Below are 21,839 nucleotides of genomic sequence, written 5' to 3'. Positions count from 1 at the left end.
TTTGATATATACAAGTTAATTTGTTAATTGCACTTTAATTACAAAGTTATTAAGAGCTCAGAGGCATTCAACAGAAGATTGCAATTAACACAAGCTGCAAAATTGCTCCCGGCAATTTGGAGATGTTATCGGAAACTGATTCTCTGCGTTCAAGTGAAGATGGAAAAGAGACAGGAGATTTATGGGCTGACATCACAAATTCTCTGTTCCCTCTGAAGATGCTTTCATCCGCACCCTGGGAAGCACCAGGAGCTGCCATGTTCATACATTCTTCAATGTGGCTGAGGTCTGTGGCTCGTGTTTCCAGAAGCTCTGTTCCTCACCATGCACCCAGCAGAAGCTGGAGGGAAGAAGGAAAAAAGGAGGCATCCATGGGACTCTGTAAGCTGCATGAAAGTATTTGGCGTCTTGCAGATCAGGCCTGCACGTGGATGCAAAATTGCTGGTGCCTTCTTCTGTTGTGGAGAGGCCACGGTGAGATCTTATTCCTCTCCAGAGTTGAATTGTGTCTGCACGTTGCACTGGTTATCACCTGCACTGCCCGGGATGCTCAGCACCTTCCAGCCTTCAGTTCAGCACAACTCACATCACCCCCCTGTGGTGTTGGGCAAGGTTTTGTTTTGTTTTACTAGATGTCCACACAGAGGAATGTTTACATCGTTGGGTGGACACCCCAGGGATGAGGCTGCACCTTGGCCATGCTCCTTCCTGACCCCATGTATGTTGGGATCTCTGAGGCTGCCCCCAAACCACTGAAAATCTCAGTGACTAAGACCAAGTTCTCAAACCCTTGGAGCCCTAACGATTAAAAATATCATACCCTGGTGTAACCAGGCATCATGCTCAGGTTATAATTAAGGCTTTGTTCCTTCCCAGCGTGCTGGGTTTCAGGACCAACACCCTGATCTGCTCTGTGCCTCCTGGAGAAAACCAGGCAGTGGGGGCTCCCCTGGGCTCGGTGAGGTTTCCTGTTCTCTTTTTCTTTCTTTCCATTTATCTGAAGACTCTTACTGCAGCGTCATTCCTTAGATTAGCTGTCAGATCTGCTGGAAAAATGCACTGGTGAATATGGCCATTATCCACCCAGCCAGACGGAGCAGAACCCCGTCGCTGCTGTGTAAAAGGTGTGCTGTGGATGGAAAAAAGCAGGACACTGACCGTAGTACATGCCAAAGGCAGAAATAAATGATAAATACAGAGGATTTACAGATGGATTTAAGATAAAATTCCACTTTCCTACTAGCCTTACTAATGGTGCATTTCTTAGATGCTTTCATTTTGTAACTTATGAAAGACTGTGAGTTATGAAATGCCAATTGCACTTTATTAAAAAGGCCCCAAAGAAATTTTCTAACTCCTTTGAAAAAAGAACTTCTAGGGAATAACCACCAGCCCAAGGATTAGGGCAACCCAAAGAATGGGGGAAAGAAGAGAATTACATTTCTGCTAGAGAATTCTATAAAACAGTGTTCAGAAACCATGCAGATACAGAAAGGAATTTATTCCCTATAAATTATATATGTATGTAGGCTCATTTCTACAGATCTGTATTATGCGCATTTCAGCTGGCCTCTGTTCCTTTCATCTCAATTCATCTTTATTGCACTGTTACCTGCGGGACTCCATCCCACTTTTGCAATATAAAACATCTCTGGAAGTACCAAGTTTTCCACACCATTCCTCCTGGACCTCAATGTTTTCCCTGTTGCACCACACTCTGCTGCCACCGCTGCTCTGTGCTCAGGCTCCCTCTGCCTTCACCAGCTCACGGGACCGGACACCTCACCACGCCGACACACTGAGGGCAGGCTTGGTGACGGCTCTGCATCAGGATAAATTACTTGATTTCATCCAACATTACACTTAATAGCTGAAATTACCATTTTTCTCCTCAAGGTGATTCCCACCCACCTTTTCCAGTGAGAACACTTAGGAGGACTTTGGGAATGACATGGAAAGGAAGGAGTTTGGAAGGGTTCCTCCCGAACCTGAACTCACGAACTCCATGTTCATCACTAGAGCAATCAGTACGATGGTCCACAGCACACCAGCTAGATGAGATTTAGTGTGAAAATGATCCAAACACACACTTCAGTTTGAGTTTCCTAGCAGCAAATCAAAACGTGTCAGCAGCAGTCACCCCCTCAGATTAGTTCTGCACAAGCTGCAGAAATGAAAAACCATTCCTCCGGTCTGTCCCATGGTAAGAGCAGGAATAAGACAAGTTATAAATACAACTTTGACAACTCGCAGCAAAACCCCAAATAAGAAAAGCTCTTTTTGTTACTCACTTTGGTGAAACTGCATTTCCTCAGCTTTCTGATGCTAAAGCACTGGGGGGGCAGAGCAGAGGGAAAGCAGTTCCCAGAGGGGAGAGCACGCTTAAATTTGCTTTGCATTTTGCTGTGCTAAAGGAATCTCATTCCAGTTAGTTTGCAGTTACCAAAGGTAGAAATAATAATAATAATTACAATTTCTCCTACATTATTACTTTGAAAAAAGAGCTAATTCCAGCAGAAAAGTGTCTTTGATATGCTAAAAACTATTCTTGCACTCATCACATGTTTCAGTCCAAAGTAGGAGGAATATATTCATAAAATCATGATGCTTCAAAGAACAATCTAGATCTCCTTGGACAAATGCTCATTGATTTTAATGAAAACTGAGGGAAAATTCAAACAAATGGAGGCCAGAGTAGTTCCTGGACCTCTGCTTGCTGAAGTTTCACATGCTGGGGTCATTATTTCCCCATGAGCAGGTCTCCTTGCATGCACAAGGTGCAAATGGAAGAGGACAAGATAAGACATTGAATAAAAGTCAAAAATTGTTAGGAGAAAAAGGAGTAGTTCAGGATAAGAGGTCACCAAAGGAAAGGACTGCAGGGAGAGCATGGAGCTGGGGGGAGATACCAAGGGGGTCCTACACCTAGAGAGGGGGAAAGAGGCTCACATGGACACTGCCCTTCTGGGCTGGCATCTCTGCAAGGTTGGGACTCGTGCTGGTCCATTCCTGGGGGGCTTTGTGCAGAGCACCATCGTGCAGGGGCCCGAAGGTGTTGCTCTCACATCTTCCCTTGAATTTTGCAGTGGGTAAACAGAGCTGTCAGACACCAGGACTCTGTCCACACTAAATATTAAGTGTGAGTAGTAACTGCCGCAGCCTTCCCACGCGCTGGCTGGAAAAAAACAGTGCCAGTGTTAAACTGCTTGGCACCACCTCTGAGGGCTGCAGCTCAGGCTCCAGGGAAAAAAAAAAAAAAAAGAAAAAGAAAAAAAACAACCTTGGAAGTGGCCAAACTCGCCTGTTTTCAGGGGAGATTTAAACACAACCTCAGCTGCCTGAGGTATACAAGCTGTTTTCAGGATAAAGCCATGGGATTGAGTAAACCTGAGAGAAGTCAGCATTTCAAGCAACAATGATGAGAAACTCTGTGCCAGCTCCATCAGCTGGAGACAGACAAAATTTTTGATTCAAGATGTTTTTAAAACAGACTAATCTGGCCCAACGGAAACACTCATCCCAACTATATTTTGAGTGTTTTCTATCAAAGCTCAAAGGCTTGCAGGACCATGACAACTGAAAAATGAAATGTCTACCAATCAAAGAAAAAACACCAGTAAAACCTATTTATTCTGATGAAGCAGCTAATTCTCTTCTATTTGGATTACCAAAAAAAACAAAACAAAAAACAAACAAACAAACAAAAAAAACACGCCTGAAATGCTTACTTATTGGCTGCCAAAGGCCAGGAACATTCAGTCTGATGTTTAGGCAAAATTCAACTGATTTTATTTACAACTGATCAACAGTTTTCCCCCCGGAAAATGTCTTCATCCCATCTATTCTGAATCAAGCTGGGTTGCCTTTAGACAGCAAAGGCTTTAATATTACTTACAATGGACAGGAGCTAGCATGGAGCAGACCCTTCTCACACACCCAGGGGCATATGAGTAGACAAATATAAGTACAACAGGACTTTGGTTACAGCAAAAAGCAGGACAGAAGTGGCTTTCTCAGTAATGACATGCCACCAGCTGTGGATGTGCATTTTTGGGGTTGTACCCAGCAAAAACCTTCCCCCACTGCCAAGCAGAGGCTGGCTGAAGGGATGAGGCTGGTTTGCTGGTTTTCAGTGCAGTGATGAAACTACCAATTCTGCTGCTGTCTGGCCTAATTAAAGTACCAGTGCATCATATCAACAGTGCATGAAATGCCATCAGAATGTAAGAAATAGGGGCCAATTCTACAAGCAAGCAATTGTATGGCTGTGTTGAGAGGTCCAGGACCAAGCCCACAGGTGCAACCAGGTGAAGGAGAACACTGAGTTTACCCCCCCAAGTCCCAGGAGGTGCCCCAGGTGTTCAGCCCCAGGGGGGTTGAACTTTTTTCAAGGAAAAAATAGCTCAAAAGCTTTTCAAAACCAGCAGCACTCCCCTTAAAGATTGTCTCGGTTAAAGAACAGTTTGTTGAATGTCACTGACCAGCAATTCCCACCCACGGCCCTATCCACCAAAGCACTTTGGCCATGCTTTCACCATGGAGTCAGAAGAAATTGTCACTTGCCAAAGGACAGGACCACATTCAGCTGATGGAGACCACCAAGGAAGCTTTTGGGGCCATCTGCTCTACAGGGGCAGACAGTGACTTCTTGCCACCTCCAGACAAGCTCAGCAGCATCCCCACGTTCACCCGGATCAACCAGCTCACTAAAATCAGCCGTGTGTGAGCATGTCAGCAGCAAGACCTGCTCCTGCAGGTCCACTCCAGTCTTCTCCAGGGCCAGCAGGGGGGTCTGAGCAGGCAGCTGCAGTTTGGCCGTCATGAGCCAGTTCCCAGGAGGAAAGCACCTTGGAGCTCGCCCCAGTTCCTGCACCGACCCAGCACAGGAATGTGGTGGGAAGCCAAGGACTTGTCAGGCTCTCTCCCGCTGCAGATTTGCCAGGAGGTCTATAAAAATGTCATTGTCTCTCAGCTGCTGGTGATTATATTCCCCTTTACTATGGCTGCTGGTAATATGTATGTGTGTATATATAAGGGGGAATATCATTTCTGTGCAGGGCTGGCCTCCCCCTGGCCTTTTTCAAACAATAATAGACTAAATATAAAGAGACAGAAGCCGTTACTTGGCTCTTTAACCAGTGCCAAGGAAAATGAATAATTAAGAGCATATTACTTGCAATGAATTTATACTGATGCTTTTAAGTTAGGACCTACTAAGATCCTTTTTAAAATACATCATTCCCCCTTCATCTTTCATACAGAGTTCATATTCCAACCTAATACTTTATAGCAGCTACTGTTTAGAACCGAGTTAAAAGAAAGGCAGGCTTTAGGTTTCCATTACATGCCAGAAAGGAGCTCGGCGTAAAGGAATGAGGCAGTTAATCTGTTTTGTCTGTATTCTACCTGCCTGCAACTTTGCATCTCATCAGCCAGAAGAAATTACTTTGGCACCTTAAGCGCAAGCTGCTAGAAACATGGCCCTAAAGAGAGAAAGAATTGAAGCACCCACCAGCAAAGTTCACAAACGTCAATGTTGCTTGCAAATACGATGGTGCTATGGAGTCCCAGAGGAGCCCTGAGCTCTGTATCAGAGCCCATGGGCTCAGTTCATCCCTCCCATCTGTCTGTCCCCCCCTTTTTTTAAATAAAGAAATCACCCTCCTCTTCTGAGGGAAACAGAGGGGACAGTCCCCTGCTCATCACCCACCATGAGACCAAGGCTGCAGCACACTGGTACAGCAGCCTGGAGGAGGTTTTGGTGGCCAGGGAACCTCAGGGGACCTTGTTTAGTGAAAGACTGCAGTGTTTGGGGGTATTCATTCCATTAAATGCTCAGCCACGTGGAGATTTGCAGGTCAGCTGTCCAGTGTGGGAAGCTCTGTGATGTGAAGCAGGAGCCAAAGGACCAACAAGAGGTTCAGGATGCTCTATTACCGAGCTCATTCAAGGAAAGGCTGAGAGGTGATTTGACTACAAAACCTCCAGCAGAGGCTGTGACATCAACAGGTGAAGTTACAGCAAGTTTTGGTAGCTGTTAACCAGAAGTTAAACAAAACCATCAGGGAGCAAGTGCAAATTGTTGACATCTCTTAGCTGTCCATGCATGTGTGCGTCCTGCATGAGCAGGCTCACAAATAGTGCGGATTTTGGGCCTGAATTACACAGAAGGTCAGCCTGGGCCTATGGTCTGCTAAGGCCTCACAGGCTCTGCACAGTGGGTCTGTGCAGAAGACTTCAGATTACTTTTATTCCAAACACAAGATCCCTGTAGCAATGTCCCTGATCAGTGACAACGAGCACCAGGCCACTATGCAGAAGTCAGCAGCAAGATAAAGCCACAGCACACAGCTCTGCTCAGCTGGCTCACCATTATCTGAAGTGGTTTCTCCTGCTGGTTTGGCTGTTTTTGGGGGTTCTCCTGGAAGTTTGGCAGCTCAGAAAAGTGCCTGTCAGCTGCTGCTTGCCTTCTGAGGCACCTGCTCACCCAGGCCATTGAAGTCATGGAAGAGACTGTAGTAAATGAAAAAAAAAAGAAAATTCCCAGTCAGTTCAGCAGCAGCCCCTTGTGATCGGTGCATTATGCATCCATTGTGAACATCTAGCCACCATTAATTACAAGCCATTTGTGGTATTTCTCTGGGTAACTCCCCTGTTACTCCCACGCTCTGAGGAGGTGCGTGTAAGTGGTCATCACAAGCCAGGGAAAGCTGTGAAGGTAGTGGGGTTGTACTGACAACCTACAAAATCCAAGATAACACCTTTTCCTTGGATCCAGAATCCTTCACAAGTTTTCCCTCAGAAGCCACAAGGCCAGCAAAGAGGCTCCTCTGCTGCTGAGATGCCCGCTTCCAAATACTCAGCTTACATAAAGGAGAGGAAACAAATTGCAGCAGCCTTCCAGAACATCAATAAACATGTTCCAAATTACATTTCTTTTCACTCAAGAAAACACTTGTGGAGCATCATCTGCGACCACCAGCAATCTCCCTCCCACAGCTGCTTTTCGGCAGCCCTGTTACAGCCCCCAGCAAGGCTTTACATTTAATGGGCCTGAGAGTTCAGCAGGTCTCGTGAATCAGAAGTTCCTTGTGAATCAGAGCCTAGCTGGAAAATACAAGCTCACTGAGCCCCCAGGTGTGCTGTGTGAAACATCTCCCCTTTAGAAGAGCTCTCACTGAGGTCTGATTGCTTTCATTCAGCTCCACCTTTCCTTCCTCTCCCATTCAGCCCTAGGAAGCAGCTGGACCACACCGATGCTCTGCAGGCTGCTGGGTGAGGAGATCTAACCTAATCCACTGCTATTTGGTGCCAGCAGCAAGGAGCTGGGCAAACTGTTGTGTCCCACTCACGTGGGGCACTGGTAACAGCAGGAGACTGGAAGGGACACGTCTGGGTTTGATACCAGCTTCGTGCTGTAGCTCAGTGACCCCCACTGAGAACTTCAGCCAAGTCCTCCTGCAGCCCAGCCTGCACTGATGGTTTTGCTCCTCAGGGTCTGCAAACATCTGAGGTATCTTTTGTGCCCAAGAAAGATGTGGAGAGTGGCTCAGCCTCCTAGGAAAATGGTGACCTTCATGAAGAACGAACCCTGCTGTCCATGAGATGAGTTCTTGGATTCCCCCAGCATCAGCAGGTTAATAGGGCAATGTGGGGAAAATGAAGTCATTGCTGCTGACAAGGCACTAAACTTATCAAGAGAAAAGCATGCCCAGAGTGTTAACAACAGGGTGCTGAATGCTAACAGCTGCAATCTTTGTTTTTAACCAAAATAACTTTATAATAAATAAGGCCTTAAGCTGCAATCGCTCTTTAGAGAAAGGAATTTCCACCAGGTGAGTTGGACACACAGGAGCAGTATTTGCAGGCACTCGATGGCTCTGATCCCAGAGGCGTTAACCACACCACTCGTACCCAGGCAATTTTAAATTTCTGTTTGAATATTCCTACAAGTGCCACTCCTGAGTTGATTTAACACCACGGCAGTGGCGTCTAATAGCTCTCCAGTGATTAATAACAGTCATTTGTTCAAAGCTAACAGCCCCAGTGTGACAGTAACAGATAAATTAGCAACATTAAAAATATGCTAAAGAAAACATTTATGTACTGGATCAGTGCAGTATGTGATAGTAATATACATCAGTTGTGCCAATAACTAGCTATTAATGATGAGTGCTATATGTTTAAGCAATTTTTGCCCAGTTCCTTTGTAATTGTTCTGACATTGTTCATATTTAACTTGACGAGATGGGCCAGTTCTTAGGGACATTAGTGGGGTTTTTATGTGCTTAGACAAATACTGCAAGCAGATGGTGGGAGGAACAAGGAGAAGGTATGGCATTGTGTCCCTATCAGTCCTGTTTGTCTCTGAGAAACCAATGTGCCAAGTAATATTTGGGCATAAATTATAAGGCTATTTACCACACTACGTCCACAGCATTAAATGTCATGCAAAACATTTTAATAATGCAAATTAAAATTCTTATGCTCAGCACATCCTAAGATGCTGTGCTTGCTTATCAGAACTCCCTGCAACGTGCTCCTGCCCCCAGGGATAGCCAGCAGCCGAGCCCATGCCCTGGATCACAGCCTTCTGGCCCCATTCCAGCCCAGAGAGGAGATATTTAACCTAATTTCTGACAGAGGCCTGAGGCTGGCCTGGCCATGTCTCCAGGGCAGGTGAGAAGAGCAATGTGACATCCCCACTTGATCTCCTGGAGGCTGGGGAATACACTCCAAGGCCTCACAGTGTCCACATGTAAAGGCACAGCCAGCCCAGCTGGGTGCATCCTTGCATTTTGCTCTTATTTGTGCTCATGAACCACAGCAGACTGACTGCCATGTTTTTATTCAGATCTTTAGACAAGAGAAGGCAGCCCTTCTGCTGAAATTGCCCATTGCAATGCTATGTTGCTGCAGAAGTTTTTATGTTATTAGGAGGGATTGGCTTTCGTGTGCTTCCACCACTGACATTCAGGTGTTTGCAACAGGACAGCACAGTCTACAGCTTTCCCTGTACATGTGATACAGGGCATGCAATAGATGCTGCCAGTTGCCCTGGTTTTGATGCAAACAAGGCTACTACAAGCACTGTTGAGGTGGCAATGTTCCTAAACAAATCTCACGAGGCAGGCACGAACCCCAAATCCTAGGACTAAGTAGCAGAAAACCTTACAAACAGCCTGAGCCCTGATCCCAGAGAGGGGCACGCAGCCTTCCAGCCCTAGCACTACAACTGCTCACGCAGCCTGAGAGCAAATTTCGAAGTTTACCTGTGGTTGGTGGTTCTGCATGTGTCAGACCTGTCTCCAAAGGGCTCCAAGAACAGGACCACGCTGTCAACACACGCACACGTGCGCGGATGTTGGACGTGGAGCCTGTGCTGACAGATCCATGAGCTCATTGTTTCGTGCAGGTTGTTCTGTGGTGCTCAGCCTCCGCTCAAAAGGCCCACTGCAACGGAGATGATCAGGAAATGTTTATCTCTCCTGTCACACCATAATGGACCACTATGATTAGGCATGTCTAGCTTCCTCTAAATACTGCCTCTGCTTCCAGACTCTGTCTGGTTTTTGGGTGTTTGTTTAAACACTCCCAGTTTCCATTTTGAAAAATTTTTTAGGAGAAAAGAAACATTTTCAACTGTAAGCTTTCTAATCAGTTGATAAGCAATTCCATATATTAAAAAAAAAATGTTATTTTGGGGAAAATTCTCAAGCTACCTCCTACCTGGGATGGTTTCCTCCTGGGACCTCCAGGGATTTTTGCAAAGGGAGAATAGAGGCTGGGGACAGTCACTGATGAGCAGAGAGACAAAAGCCTTCACCTCTCCCTTGCTGTGATTTATAGTAAAGCACCCCAATCCAAGCCCTATTCCTCCCACCTGCAGCCCTGTTTATCCCACCTGCTATCAGTAACAGCTTCTCTGCAAAGGCTCTGCAGCCTCACCCTACAGAACATCTCTGTACTGGCACCTACAGATGGGACTGGTTGTCACTGCCTATGCAGAGGCATGGAGACACCTCCCAAAACTCACTCTTGAGTTACCCAATGTAAAATCTATAACCTACAGTTCCATAAATGCCAGCTTACAGCCCTGAGCAGTAGAGGAACATCATCTCAGGGGTGATGCTTGCATCCATTTTATAACCTCTCTTGTAGAAGCAGGAGAATCAAGTTTGAGAACAACTGATTTGAGGTGCAAAAATGCAAGGAAGTATATTTACCTAAGGAAAAACCATGGGAATAACAGATCAGGCATTGGCTGAGTAAATGAGCACTTACAAATTACTGTGCTATACAATATTAGTCTCAAAAATGCAGCTGGACAATTTTTCTTCTGGATTACATGACTCCAAGTCTCCTCAAAACTAGTGGTTCTGCAGCCTTGCTTTCCAGCTAGGGATTCTGCCTAGGCACAATCCAGCATGTCGAGACTTTGCAGCATGCCAGAAAATTTGCCATGTACCCAACACAGGCTCTGCAATTCCTCACCACTCCCCAGCACTGAAAGGGGATGCCCTGTGATTCAGCATCTCTCTTTGCTGTCACGCGAAGTTGCCTTCTGCTCCCACATTTTACCCCACCCCGGGCTGTTTGCATGCAGGAGAAATGTGTGGGGCTGTTTTGCTGGAAAGGTACCTCCTTGGCAATGCATCCCTGCAAGTCCTGAGCTGCAGGGCACTTTCTGACAGGGCTCACAAAATGCCTCTGACAGATGGATATGGTGCACATGTTATGCATTGGCTGAGGTGGTCTGTTAGCTGTGGCAGATTTGTGGGACAGGCAGCTGCGATCAGAAAGCTTTGGACGGGGTGTAGTCACAGAACCTTCTCCAGATTTAATGGACAGGAGGCTCTGCGCCGAAACCTGGCAGCTTGGCTTTGCTTTGAAGGCATGAGTTATGGTTTGTTCCCAAACAAGCAGGGGCAGACGTATGTCGAGATGGAGGTGGTGCCACATCTCAACCCAAAACAACTCCTCGCTGCTGCTGACCTGGCTTCAGCTGACCGGCATTGGGAAGGGAAGGGCCAGAAGTCCCCGGAGGCCACTGCGAGACAGGCACGGGCTCAGATGGCAGATGTCTACCTGGCTCTCACAGGCCGGGTGCTGCTAAGCCTTTATTTTGTCTCTGCTATCAGCCCAGCCAGAAGCTGCGGTCAGCTGTGCTGCTGCTGGGAAGAGAATTCCAGATTTCATTCATTAAGCCAAATCTCAGCCTGGCTGAGAAAACGCGGAGCGATTCAGATTGAGCCTATCAATCACTTGGATTGGCTTTTACATTTCTTACAGGCAGCAAAAGCCTTAATAAATATCAACTGCTGGAGATTTCTGACGTTGCTGGAGAAGTTTTCCAGGTTGCTGGTGGAGCAGAAGTTAACCAGAACCCAGGGCATGTGCTGGAGCCCCAAGGCTGAGGAATGGAGAGGACCACAGGGAACTGAGCCTCAGCCAAGTGTGCATAAACCACCCAGAGACTCATGGTGTGCAGGAAGGGAGAGGAATGTGAACAGCCAAAAAGGCAAGGAAAAGCAGCCCCGGGAATCGTGTGGTGGCATTGGAGGACAATAAAAGCCAGAATGTGCTGTTTGGATTCAGGTTAACTCTTCATTGCAAAGGAGATGGAGTCAGACTCCTCCTGCCTTCAAGAGAAGTCTGTCCTTCAACCCTGAGCTCCCAAGCAGTGAATTTAAGCCCCTGTGAACAGCAAAACTCAGTCACCTGAGAAGCAGCTCCCCGGACCCTAGCTCAGACTCCAAGCACATACCTGTATTTCTGCACCTGGCCAAGGTGCAGAAGGCAAAGGGTTTGTGTGCCAAGACAGCTCAAACAGGAGCATGCTGGCTAAAAAACAAGGGAGCCTAAGGCGTACCTGTAGGATTGCCAGACCCAAACACATGCATGGGCAGAAGCCATGCTCAGAAAAACAGGGTTGGAGGAGCTCCTGCTGGAGGAGCTCCTGCTGGAGCAGCCCCTTGCCACCCCCAGCAGCCCAGGCTCTCTCCTCTTGGTTCACAAGCAGGCGTTGCAACACGGCTGATCAGCAAGTGTCCAAATATTTCCTTTAGCAGCAATAGGCAGGAAATCTGCCTGTATTAGTGGTGCAAGCTCACGTTGCAGACCTTTGCCCCCTCGGTGTGAACATTGCACGTTCCATGCGGGTCGGCGCGAGATGCTTATTCTTTTCTGGCTTGTTTCATACCCAGACTCATTTGCAAGGGCCCAACTGTCATCACATTTATTTTTCTTCCTCATGCTTTTCTTGGCCTGGCCTGCTGGGCAGTGATGGTATGCGGGCCCAAGGGACCCCAGATGTGCTATGAAATGACGCAGAAGCATCAATATTTTCACGTTAAACGGATGGGGCTTTCTGCTGATCGACAACTCCTTGCAGTCAAGGTTGTTTAAGGGCTTGGGCGAGGAGGAGAGCAACGGTGGAAACAAAGGAGGGAAGAAATGCTTGAATGCAATGGTCTGGGGGAGATGATTTGGTTTTAATAGGGCTGATTATGATGCACAAGCAGAAATGGAGCTGCTGAAAGCCAGCTCCCCCGGCTTCACTGCTGATAAATCTCTGCACTTCTCTACGAGTGACAAAGGCAGCACCTCCGAGAGAGGCACGTAGCTTGGAGCTTAATTTTAAAGGCGTCATTTTGACCAAGGGCACTCTGAAAGCTCTGCAAAGGAAGGGCCTGATCCTGCCAAAAGAGATTCCTGTGTGAGCTGTGAGCATGAGAACAGTCCTGGGGGGAGCAGATGGGTGTTATGGCACCAAGGAGGGAGGGAGGCTCCGGGGCAGGTCTGGGGCTCAGGTAGCCCAACAGTGGGAGAGCATCAGCAGCAGCTCCTCAAACTTTATAAAAAGATATAAATCACTCCCTCTCCCTGTACTGATGGATTGACTGGAATAAAAACAGAGTAAGCACGTCCCAGAAAACCCTCAGGGGGACAGTGGTGCCAGCCGCCTGGTTTCTGATGAGACCAGTCTGTTTCAGCCCAGGTAAGGGCAGGCACTGAGACCCGTCCTGCCCCAGCAGGATGCAGAGACGAGGTGGGAAAGCAGCATGTTTACCCTCCCAGGCCATTCAGAGGCATCCAAAGTCATTCCCATGCCTCAGTTTCCCATAAAAAAAAAAAAAATCCAGACAGCAATACCAACCAGTTTTTTAACAGTAATTGAAAAGTGCTGCATCATATTCTTGTGTTTTTATTGTCAGTGCAATACTGGCAAGCTCTGGTTCAAACTGCAAGAAAACAGCCACGCTGTAATTAATTAAAGCAAAAGCTTGTGATCAAGTATAGCTTGACTGGGAGCCTGTGTTATACGACTTTCCCTCTTGAAAGAGGAATTGATGTTCATGCAACGCAGCCCTGCTGATCTGCCAGGAGCTCTCAGCCGTACGGGGACCACAGAGGCAGCCACGGGGTGCTTCCCGTCTCCAGCTCCCCCCAGGTTTTAAACCAAGCGCCCTTGGTGTGATTCCTTTGGATTTGCTTATTATACAAGACATTTTCAGGATGTCTGATCGTCTGGTTTTCGTATGCTCTGTGACACTGGGGAACAGAAACCAGGGCTGTGCAGCCTACTTCTTGCGCAGTTCCAGGACACATTAACACCAAGGGCCGGAAAGCATTCCTAAGTAATAATAATCATTAAATAAGAAGGCGAGAAATGCAAGCCAGAAATTGGAGAAACAGAGGTCGATCAAAAATATCATTAGCAAAGGAGAACAAATACACTGAACGTCTGTTCTTTCAAGTTCATGGAAAACCCCAGACACTGCAGGGCACTTTGCCTGCTTGCAGTAAATGGGAGGGTCACAAATTGCTACCTGCCAAGGGAGCAGGGCGGTGTGAAACCACCCCAGGATGCTGAAGGAAGGCTTACACCCAGAGCTGTTGTTTTATTTTTGGCAAAGCTTTCTGGTTTCTCATACATTGTGAAACCATACCATTTCTCCCTGCACTGGACTTTTATGGAAATGGATCAGACTTGGCAGATGATCTCTGAAAGAAACTCCCCCTTCCAGATATTTTTTTTTATTATTTGAATAAGAAATAAATGCAAAGGTCATGTTAAGAATAAAATGGGTGTTCTGAGCTCCCAGCTATACGCAGAAGATGGGCAGGCCCATGAACAGCAGAACGAATGTGCTCTGTTTTCCTACAGATGTGTGTCTCCCGTTTGATTCATTTTGGAACTGAATTAGGGCAAAGATCGCTGTCATCTCTGCCCATGCCCATCAAACTCCTCTCCCGGTCCTCCCTTGACAGAGATGTTGGCTGTGGCTTGTCAGCCGCTGGGCTCAGCTGCAGGAATCAACCCAAAACGATTAGAAGCAAAAGGGACACTGACCAAACCCCAGCCCATTTCCCATGCAGGTACACACGGTTGTTATTTCGGTAGCTACCTTCCCGTCAAATTGGTTGCCATCAGCCAGTGCATTCATGCATGAGAAGGGGACCGAGGACGGACAGAGATACATGTCCTTCCACCAGCTGGCTGCTCGGAGTCCCTTTCCCTCATACAGAGAGAAAATTTTGCAGCAAGGTCACCGCTTGCAGAGATAAAACTCCAACAGTCGTAAGGATCCCTCCCAGGATTGCAATGGGTGTTCCCCAGCACCTGATGTCAGCAATGTCTTCAAATATTGTGGTAAAATGCAATTTATTACTTTTTACTTGCAAGCAGCATTTTGTGCTGGGGACCATGTACAAGGTGCTCCCAGCTCCCTCACCCATGTAAGCAGCAGCAGGTGGATTCCTTCCTCACCCCACTGCCCTTGCTGCCCTCCTGCTGTGCTGTGCCCCCCCTCTCCTGATGCCCGAAGCCTTTTTCCCCACCAAAATCCCACTATTTGAATGCATCTGAGTAGCCTCCCTTCCTGAAGCCCAGTCTTCTGTGTCCTTGCTTTCCAAATTTCTAATCCAGCTTTCCTATGGAGATGACACCGTGTCTGTCTGTCTATTCCTCCAGCTCTCCAGTCTTTGCTTTCGGATGATTTCTCTTGAATTTCCCAGAGCAGAGGCAGTTCCAAAGACCTTAGTTTTTTTCCCAAGCACTGAGACCAGAGCGTGCAAAGCAGACAAAAGGGACTCCATGCACATCCCTGTAGGCTGTGTCCAGCAGTGCCTACACGTAGGGAAGCCAGGCAAGAACACAGCCCTGCTGCCCCCGGGATGGAAATTTGCTGATCTGAATACTACATCTGAGCCCTGGACATTGTGTGGGGACAACTCTAGAAACTGGGCTGCTGCCCTTGCTAGAAAAGAGGCAAACAGCTCTTATTTTGCTTTCCAGTCAGAGCAGGGAGCTGGCGATGGGGATGGGAAGGACCCTTCCAGAGCTGGGTTCGATGCCTGGCACCCAGCACCCAGACAACCCCCCCAGCCCCGCTGTTCACCCACAGTAACTCACAATAAGAGATTTTAATTGGCAATGTATTCTTTTTTTCACTGCAACATTGTTTTGCTGAACTCTGTCTTCATGTTCCTGACCAAAAAAATGGCCATGGGAGAAGCAAGGCTTTCCCTTTGGACTGGTGCCTCATGGCTGGTTTACTAAAACTTTCTGAATTCCTGTAATATTCCTCATAAAATTGCAGGGAAGGAAGTGGGAAGGAACTTTGGATTAAAGTTCTTGAGGAACGATATCCCCAAGCCTCACGTCAGGTCCCTAAGAATAAAAGAAACTATTGACCATTTGATGGTTCCCCTTTATAATCAATTCCAAATTAGTCTTTGAATATTCATTTGTTATTTCTGCTCCCCACCTTTCATTTGCTTGAGTGGAAATGCATAGAGAGAGCTTTGGGTTTTTTTTGCAGCCCCTTCTCAAAGCACCCTCTGAAGCCCTACAACCGGGTGGTACCCACAGGCCACCAGGCTGAAATACCTGGACCAGGCTGCTCTCTCTCACCCCAGCCCAGGATTGACATGATGTAGCTTGTTCCTGGCACAAAAATAATGTAAAATAAAAAGAAAAGGCACCCAAGCCTGGTTGCTCCCCCGCTGCTCATTCCAGCAGCCCTTCCGTAGTCTCTGACTGGAACACGGCCCGAGCAGACGCTTTCTTTTTGGTGTGGCAAGAAGAAAGATCATTTTTTTTAAATCATGCAAATGAGGAACAAGATCGGTGTATAAAATAAACAGACAAGCCATTTTTCACCTATAATTGTTTCTTTGCCACATTAATAAAAATATGGTGTGTGTTATGGTTAATGAATATGCAAATGAGCGATGATTAATAACTCATTTGGGGAGAAATGGGAAGATTCATTTACCTTCTGCAGTTCCTCTGTTCGACGTCCCTGCAGCTCCCTTCTCTTAATGCCTAACCCAGGCCCTGTGCACAATGAACCAGTGGGACCAACAATGCCAATATTCCACTTGTGCCTGTGCCCAAAGTGTTGGGCTCGAGGGCTTTTCACTGAAAAGCTCCTTTGAGAGGTGCCTTTTCCCAGCCTTTACGAGATCTGTGCCTAAAGGCAATACTCCTTTTTTAGACAATATTATGGGATTTTGCTTTTAATCTGGAAGTTTCCCTCAGAAAGCATCAGAGGGTGAACCATTTCCTTTTCTCCCTGCCCATTCTTGCACAAAGCACCTCCTGTCCGTGCCACCTTCCCCGCACAGACCCTCCCTAGCCTTGCTGCGTGCCCTGCAGCACTGCCACCACTGCCGGGATCCCACCAAAGCCCTGAGCCTTCACCCTGGGAACATTCATTTGCTGAGGGCTGGGGATGAGCTCTCACTCCCTGCCCCAGAGGCTGCTTCCCTCAAACACCGAGTTGCATTTATTGGGTAGCTACAACCCCAAAAGCGTGTCTACATCCCCTTCCTGCTCATTGCCATTTCATGTCGGAGCTGTCTTGGGCCTGTTCCTGGGGGGTGTCCCACATTCATCCAGCATCACTTCCTCCCCTTCTCTTTCTTGGGAGAGAAGGAAAAGTCTGGTTTCTGTTCAGAAGAGCCCTTGCCGGAGACCCAGAGCCACTGACCATTTGGAGGAACATCTTCATCCAAACCAGTGGCTCCATCAGTGGTACAGCAAGGTTCCTGCTCTGCTCCCCTCCCCTGCGCTGCTCCTGCAGTCGCCTGTTCTCCAGCCCTTTCCCAAAGACAGGCTGTCCATCTTCGGCATGATCCTGCTGCAGACAAAGGCTAACTTCAGCCTGCTGACCCCTTCCATGCTGCTGTGGGGCTGGGTCCTGACCCAGAACCTGGCTGCTACAGGCACCTGCAGTCCCCCACGGTGCCACAGCTGGATTTGTACCCAGTGCGTGGGACAGGAGAGCAGGACAAATCCCTGCTCCCCTCTTGGAGACAGGGGGGCTGAGATGCAAGGGAGTAGGAGGCTGGGCTGGGGTCTCAGCACCTGGGTGGCCCTGGCTCTCCTGGGTGATGCAGGGCAGCTTCCAGCAGCCTGCCTGTTGTGGACAAAGTCTCTCAAAGCTTTTTTATTTTTTCTCCCCCAGAATACACTGCCCATACTGATGCTCTCTTGCAACAGCCTGGTACAAAACACACAGTGCTGGTGTCAAAGGAATTTTCCTTTGGTTTCGCTACAATCAGGTGGGTTAAAGGGGGCTGAAACCAGTCCTGGGCAGTGATTTTTTGCACATTACCTGACTTATTCTGCAGAGTGCTAGGAGGTGTCTGAGCTGCTCGGGGTCTTTAATTTCCTCCCAGCTCCTCAGGACACACAGACCCCGGCTGTGCAGCGTTTCCGAGGACCTTCCACTAATTCCTTTGAACTCCTTTTATGCGTGCTGCGAGCTCAACTGTAAGGACAAACGCACCCTCTCGTGGCTGCAGATTTGCCTTCAAAGAGCCCAGGCTCTGCGAGCCCTCACTGTGTGAGAGCAAAGCAGCAGCAGCATGGCCAGACCCATCCTGCTCAGCCTGCCCTGCTCCCCACGGCCCCAAAACCCTCTGTAAAATTAGGAAGGCTTCCTGGGGCTCAGTTTGGCTCCACAGCATTTGGGTGGGCTGCACTGGGTGGGTGTTTCCCACAGGTCTGGTGCTGTAGAATTCGGGGTCAGATTCTGTATCGGGTTGGAAATAAACCTGCCAGGGTGTATTCATGTCTCCCCCTCTTCTCCCAGTCTCCCAGGGGTTTTTCCTTCCTATGGAGCCTCCAGCCTTTGCCCCTTTCTCCTGCACACAGCACTCGGGGTCATCACAGCATTCAGAGCTTTCTTTGCCTTCCAAAAACAGGGCATTTCCTGGAGAACTGCAGCTTCCCAGAAACACACAAACTCATCTTTAGTTCTCCCTGCTATTGGAAAACACAACCCAGAGGGGACAGCTTGGATAACTGCTGCCTGCAGAGGTGGTGGCAGTGGTGGTGGCAGTGGTGGTGTCCCTCCCTGCAGCTCCTGGGCTCATGGTGGTGTCCCCAGCTTGGGGACAGCAGGGGACCAAAGGTTGCAGACAGTCAAGGGAGAGAACAAAGCACAGCTCAATGGGTTTCTCCTGAAATGTGATTTAAGCTTCACAAAGACAATCCCAGACTCACTTCAGGGGACAGCCCGTCCCACACAGCCCCATCCATGGTACATGAGGCTCCAAAAGCCCACGAGGAGCCCAGGAGAAGTCAGCTGCTGCAAATCCCTGCTCCTGTGCTCCCTGCTCCCCTGTGCAGCGCTCACTCCCTGCTGAGCAGAGCTACCTGCAGCATCACGGCTGGAAACGGACATAGCCCAAATTCCTGGGTGAAGCCTGACAGACAGAACCAGCAGCAGCACCGTGTGTGTCCCCTCAAAATGGGAATTTGCCTGGAGGCATGTCATTGGAAATGCAATATTTTTAAGGGGGAAAAAAAAAAAAAAAGAAAGAAAAAAAAGAAAGAAAAAAAAAGAAAAATAAGAAAAAAGAAAAGCCATGATTAATCATTTGTTCCAATTTTTCATTAAAAGCAAGAATTTTCCTTAAAGTACACATTGGCTGCAGAAAAGCAGCTGTTTGTTTTGTTTTCTGTAATGCAAACCAGAAGATTTTTCCTGAAGTTTTTGAAAACCAGCTGCTTTGGTCAGCAAAGCAAAAACAAAAGGGAACTGTTGCAACAACTGAAATAACTGTTTTTCTCTGAGCTTCCAAGAAAGTAAAGAAAATTCAACCAGCTGCACGGCGCAGCATGAGCCTGCCCTGCCTATCCCGCCCCAGGTGAGCGCAGCCCCGACGTGGCAGGAGGGGAGCAGAGCTCGGTGCTAGCAGGGAAATTCCCGGGGGGCTCTCGGGGACCAAGCCCCCACCAGGACTGTTGCTGTCCCGTGCAGATGTTGGAGCTGAAACCCAGTGCTCCATGTGTGGGAGACATCTGTATGGCTGCCGGGGGCAGAAGGGACCCTTGGAGCCCCCAGCCCAGCTGCAGTGGGGGGAAGCACTGGGGCAGAGGCTTTGCAATCACGTTGTGTGTTCGCAGCTACCCAGAGCAGTTTCCATCTCCCCTACCTTTCACACAGCTTTCCAAGGCTGACGGAGGTGAGGAGGCCTCTCTGCTGTATGCATCTCTGCCTCATGCAAGGCATTGCAGCCACCAGGAAAAAAAAAAATCATAATAAAATAAAATCAAGGTGTTTTTCTGGTTCTTCAGTTGCGTATTGATTTTCACTTTGGACAAACAAAGCGTCACTCAGAAGCCAACCGCTTTCTCATTAATACACCTTTGGTGAATCCACTTCTATAGCAATCAATTAACACGTAAATAATTAAAACAACATTTTAGAATAAAGTGCTCTGCCTGTAGGAAGGCCTGGGATGTGTGAATTATGGAGCATTAATTCATACCTAGTTTTCTTAATGGCCCTCGACCTTCGGCCTCGCGCCTCGCAGCAATGAAGTGTGCATTAATTCCCCGTATTTCACGCGCTGTCAGCTCACCCCATTTGCATGGAGCGCAGCCCCCCGAGGGGTGCCCGGGGATCCCAAATCTGCAGGGACAGCAGATGCGGGTGGTGCTGGCTCGGCCGCAGCCCCTGCTGGGCTCAGGGGTTGCTGCACGGCTGCCCCGAGGCTCCAGAGGCACCAGACAGAGCCCGGGACCTGCTGCCCTGCAGGGTCCTGCGCTTTATTTAACCCAGCACCAGGGTTTGGGGGCTGGGGACCCTCCTGCAGGTAAATTTGCAATCATCTCTCCTACTGCTTAGGCAGAAACCCGCCTGATGTCTTAGCCTTGCCTCTCCAAAACACTGCCATGGCCATCACAGAGGTCCAGAGCTCAGACTTCCCATCCCTGGACAGAAACCACGGTGACTTTCTGGAAGGCACCGGCAGAGATGAAGCCCCTAGAGAGAAACCACACTGGCTTTTGGGGAGGGACTGATGGAAAGGTGCAGATGAAGTTTGAGCCTTTATGGCCTCCCTGCTCCCTCCTTCCCCTTCCCCAAGCAGGGACCCAATGTCCCTTTGCTCCTTCCTCCAGCGCGGCTCCATTGGAGCCATGCGAGGTGCTCACAGAGGGGCAGAGCCCACCTCCTATGGCCCCCCCAGTCCTCCCAGTCAGGGGGCACACGCAGCCCCCCAGGCAGAGCCAGCACCAGCACGTGCAGGTCTCGCACGGGGCCACGGCCCTCAGCCGAGGGATGCTTCAAAGGCGAGGATGCAAATTCTATTATCCATCCCTCAAGGTTTCCTCCGTTCAAATCGAATCTGGGCCCGGAACATGTCTGTGCTCCTGCACTTGGAGATGAGCTTTAATTAAGAGGTAAAATTATTAAAGCTGCAAGTTATTATAGCCTCAGGACCCCTGCCCAGTGATATGAAGCAGATGGTCCAGGGGCAAGCGAAAGCCCTTTAATAAAGAAGCGTTTGCAATTCATGAGCATTAATTATGTCCACTTCTCTCATTTTAAAATGTTATGCTTGTCAGCCCCGTTATTGTGTGGAAAGCAAGCATGATGAATTAGGCAAACCCCTTCTGGTTCAGGACATATTCTTTGTGTGACGAAAATTAAAAGTATTATCTCCCAGAAGATAGAGCGATTGGAATATTTAAGGGCTCCCCTCCCTCCGCCCAGCTTTCTCCCCACCAGCTCCGCTGCCCTGCCTGCTTTTTGGAGGGCACTGCTGGGACCCGGCCACCCCCAGGGGACAGCAGGTGGGGGACACCCGGCCCCAGCCCCTGGGATGGGGACTGAGGGTGCTGGGGTGCCCCAAACAGCTGTGCGGTGGGGAAGTGGTGCCACGCCAGGCAAGCCATCGATGCTCCTGCCTCACCCCCTGCCCACCCTATCTGTTATTTATAAGCCCATAAAACAAAGGCTGAGGGAGAGGGAGGGTCCTGGCTGAGCTCCCTGCCCTGCCACGGTTTGCCATCGTCACCAACGTGTTTCCCTGTCTGCTTTCCATGTGTGCTCGGCCCTGCTGCCGGGTCTGCTGGGCTGGGTGAGCCCAGGGGATGCCACCAGGCAGAAATGAGGTGCAGAGGCCAGCCTGGAGCTCCTAAATCCCCCACCCACAACCCCAGCGCCCACCAGGGTGGCAAAGCAGCTCCAGGGCCAAAGGCAAGGCAGCTGGGGGTGTTAGCAGGGCAGCACCCAGCACCCAAACACGGGGATGAGCCCCAGGAAAGCCACCTCAGGAACAAATGCTCCCAAACTTGTGCTGGTGCAGGGCACGCTCTGACATCCCAGCAGCAGCCTCCAAGGGACAATGTCACTCCTTATTCTTATTTTTTGCCTCTGGGCACCTGAAGCATTTAGTTAGATCACTTATAAGGCAGCAGGGGCAGCCTGCAATTCCTCCTGCCACCCGAGCAATGAGAATTTCCTTCTCGCTGCTCAGATTCATAGCTAAAAAGCTTCTCCTCACATTTTCCTAGGTACAAACCCAGGTTT

General features: G+C 48.8%; 1 long non-coding RNA gene across 6 annotated transcripts; it reads right to left on the bottom strand.

Moving 5' to 3' along the window:
• On the bottom strand, positions 1-9,859 carry LOC137841851 (uncharacterized). Of its 6 annotated transcripts, none has more exons than XR_011088789.1 (5): positions 9,730-9,859; positions 9,273-9,453; positions 2,926-6,513; positions 821-1,129; positions 1-340 (listed from the first exon to the last, which is right to left on the bottom strand). It is a non-coding gene; the product is annotated as an uncharacterized lncRNA (long non-coding RNA). The 6 variants fall into 6 exon arrangements; XR_011088788.1 differs by lacking the exon at positions 1-340 and adding an exon at positions 1,613-1,822 and having other exon boundaries at positions 348-1,129; XR_011088792.1 differs by lacking the exon at positions 1-340 and adding an exon at positions 1,613-1,822 and having other exon boundaries at positions 348-1,129; positions 6,371-6,513.
• Positions 9,860-21,839: the final 11,980 nt, after the last annotated feature.

The sequence above is a fragment of the Anas acuta genome, chromosome 18 (genome assembly GCF_963932015.1).
Source record: "Anas acuta chromosome 18, bAnaAcu1.1, whole genome shotgun sequence".
NCBI lineage: Eukaryota > Metazoa > Chordata > Aves > Anseriformes > Anatidae > Anas > Anas acuta.
The sequence above is the reverse complement of the archived record's forward strand: the minus strand, read 5'-3'. Positions and strand labels throughout refer to the sequence as shown.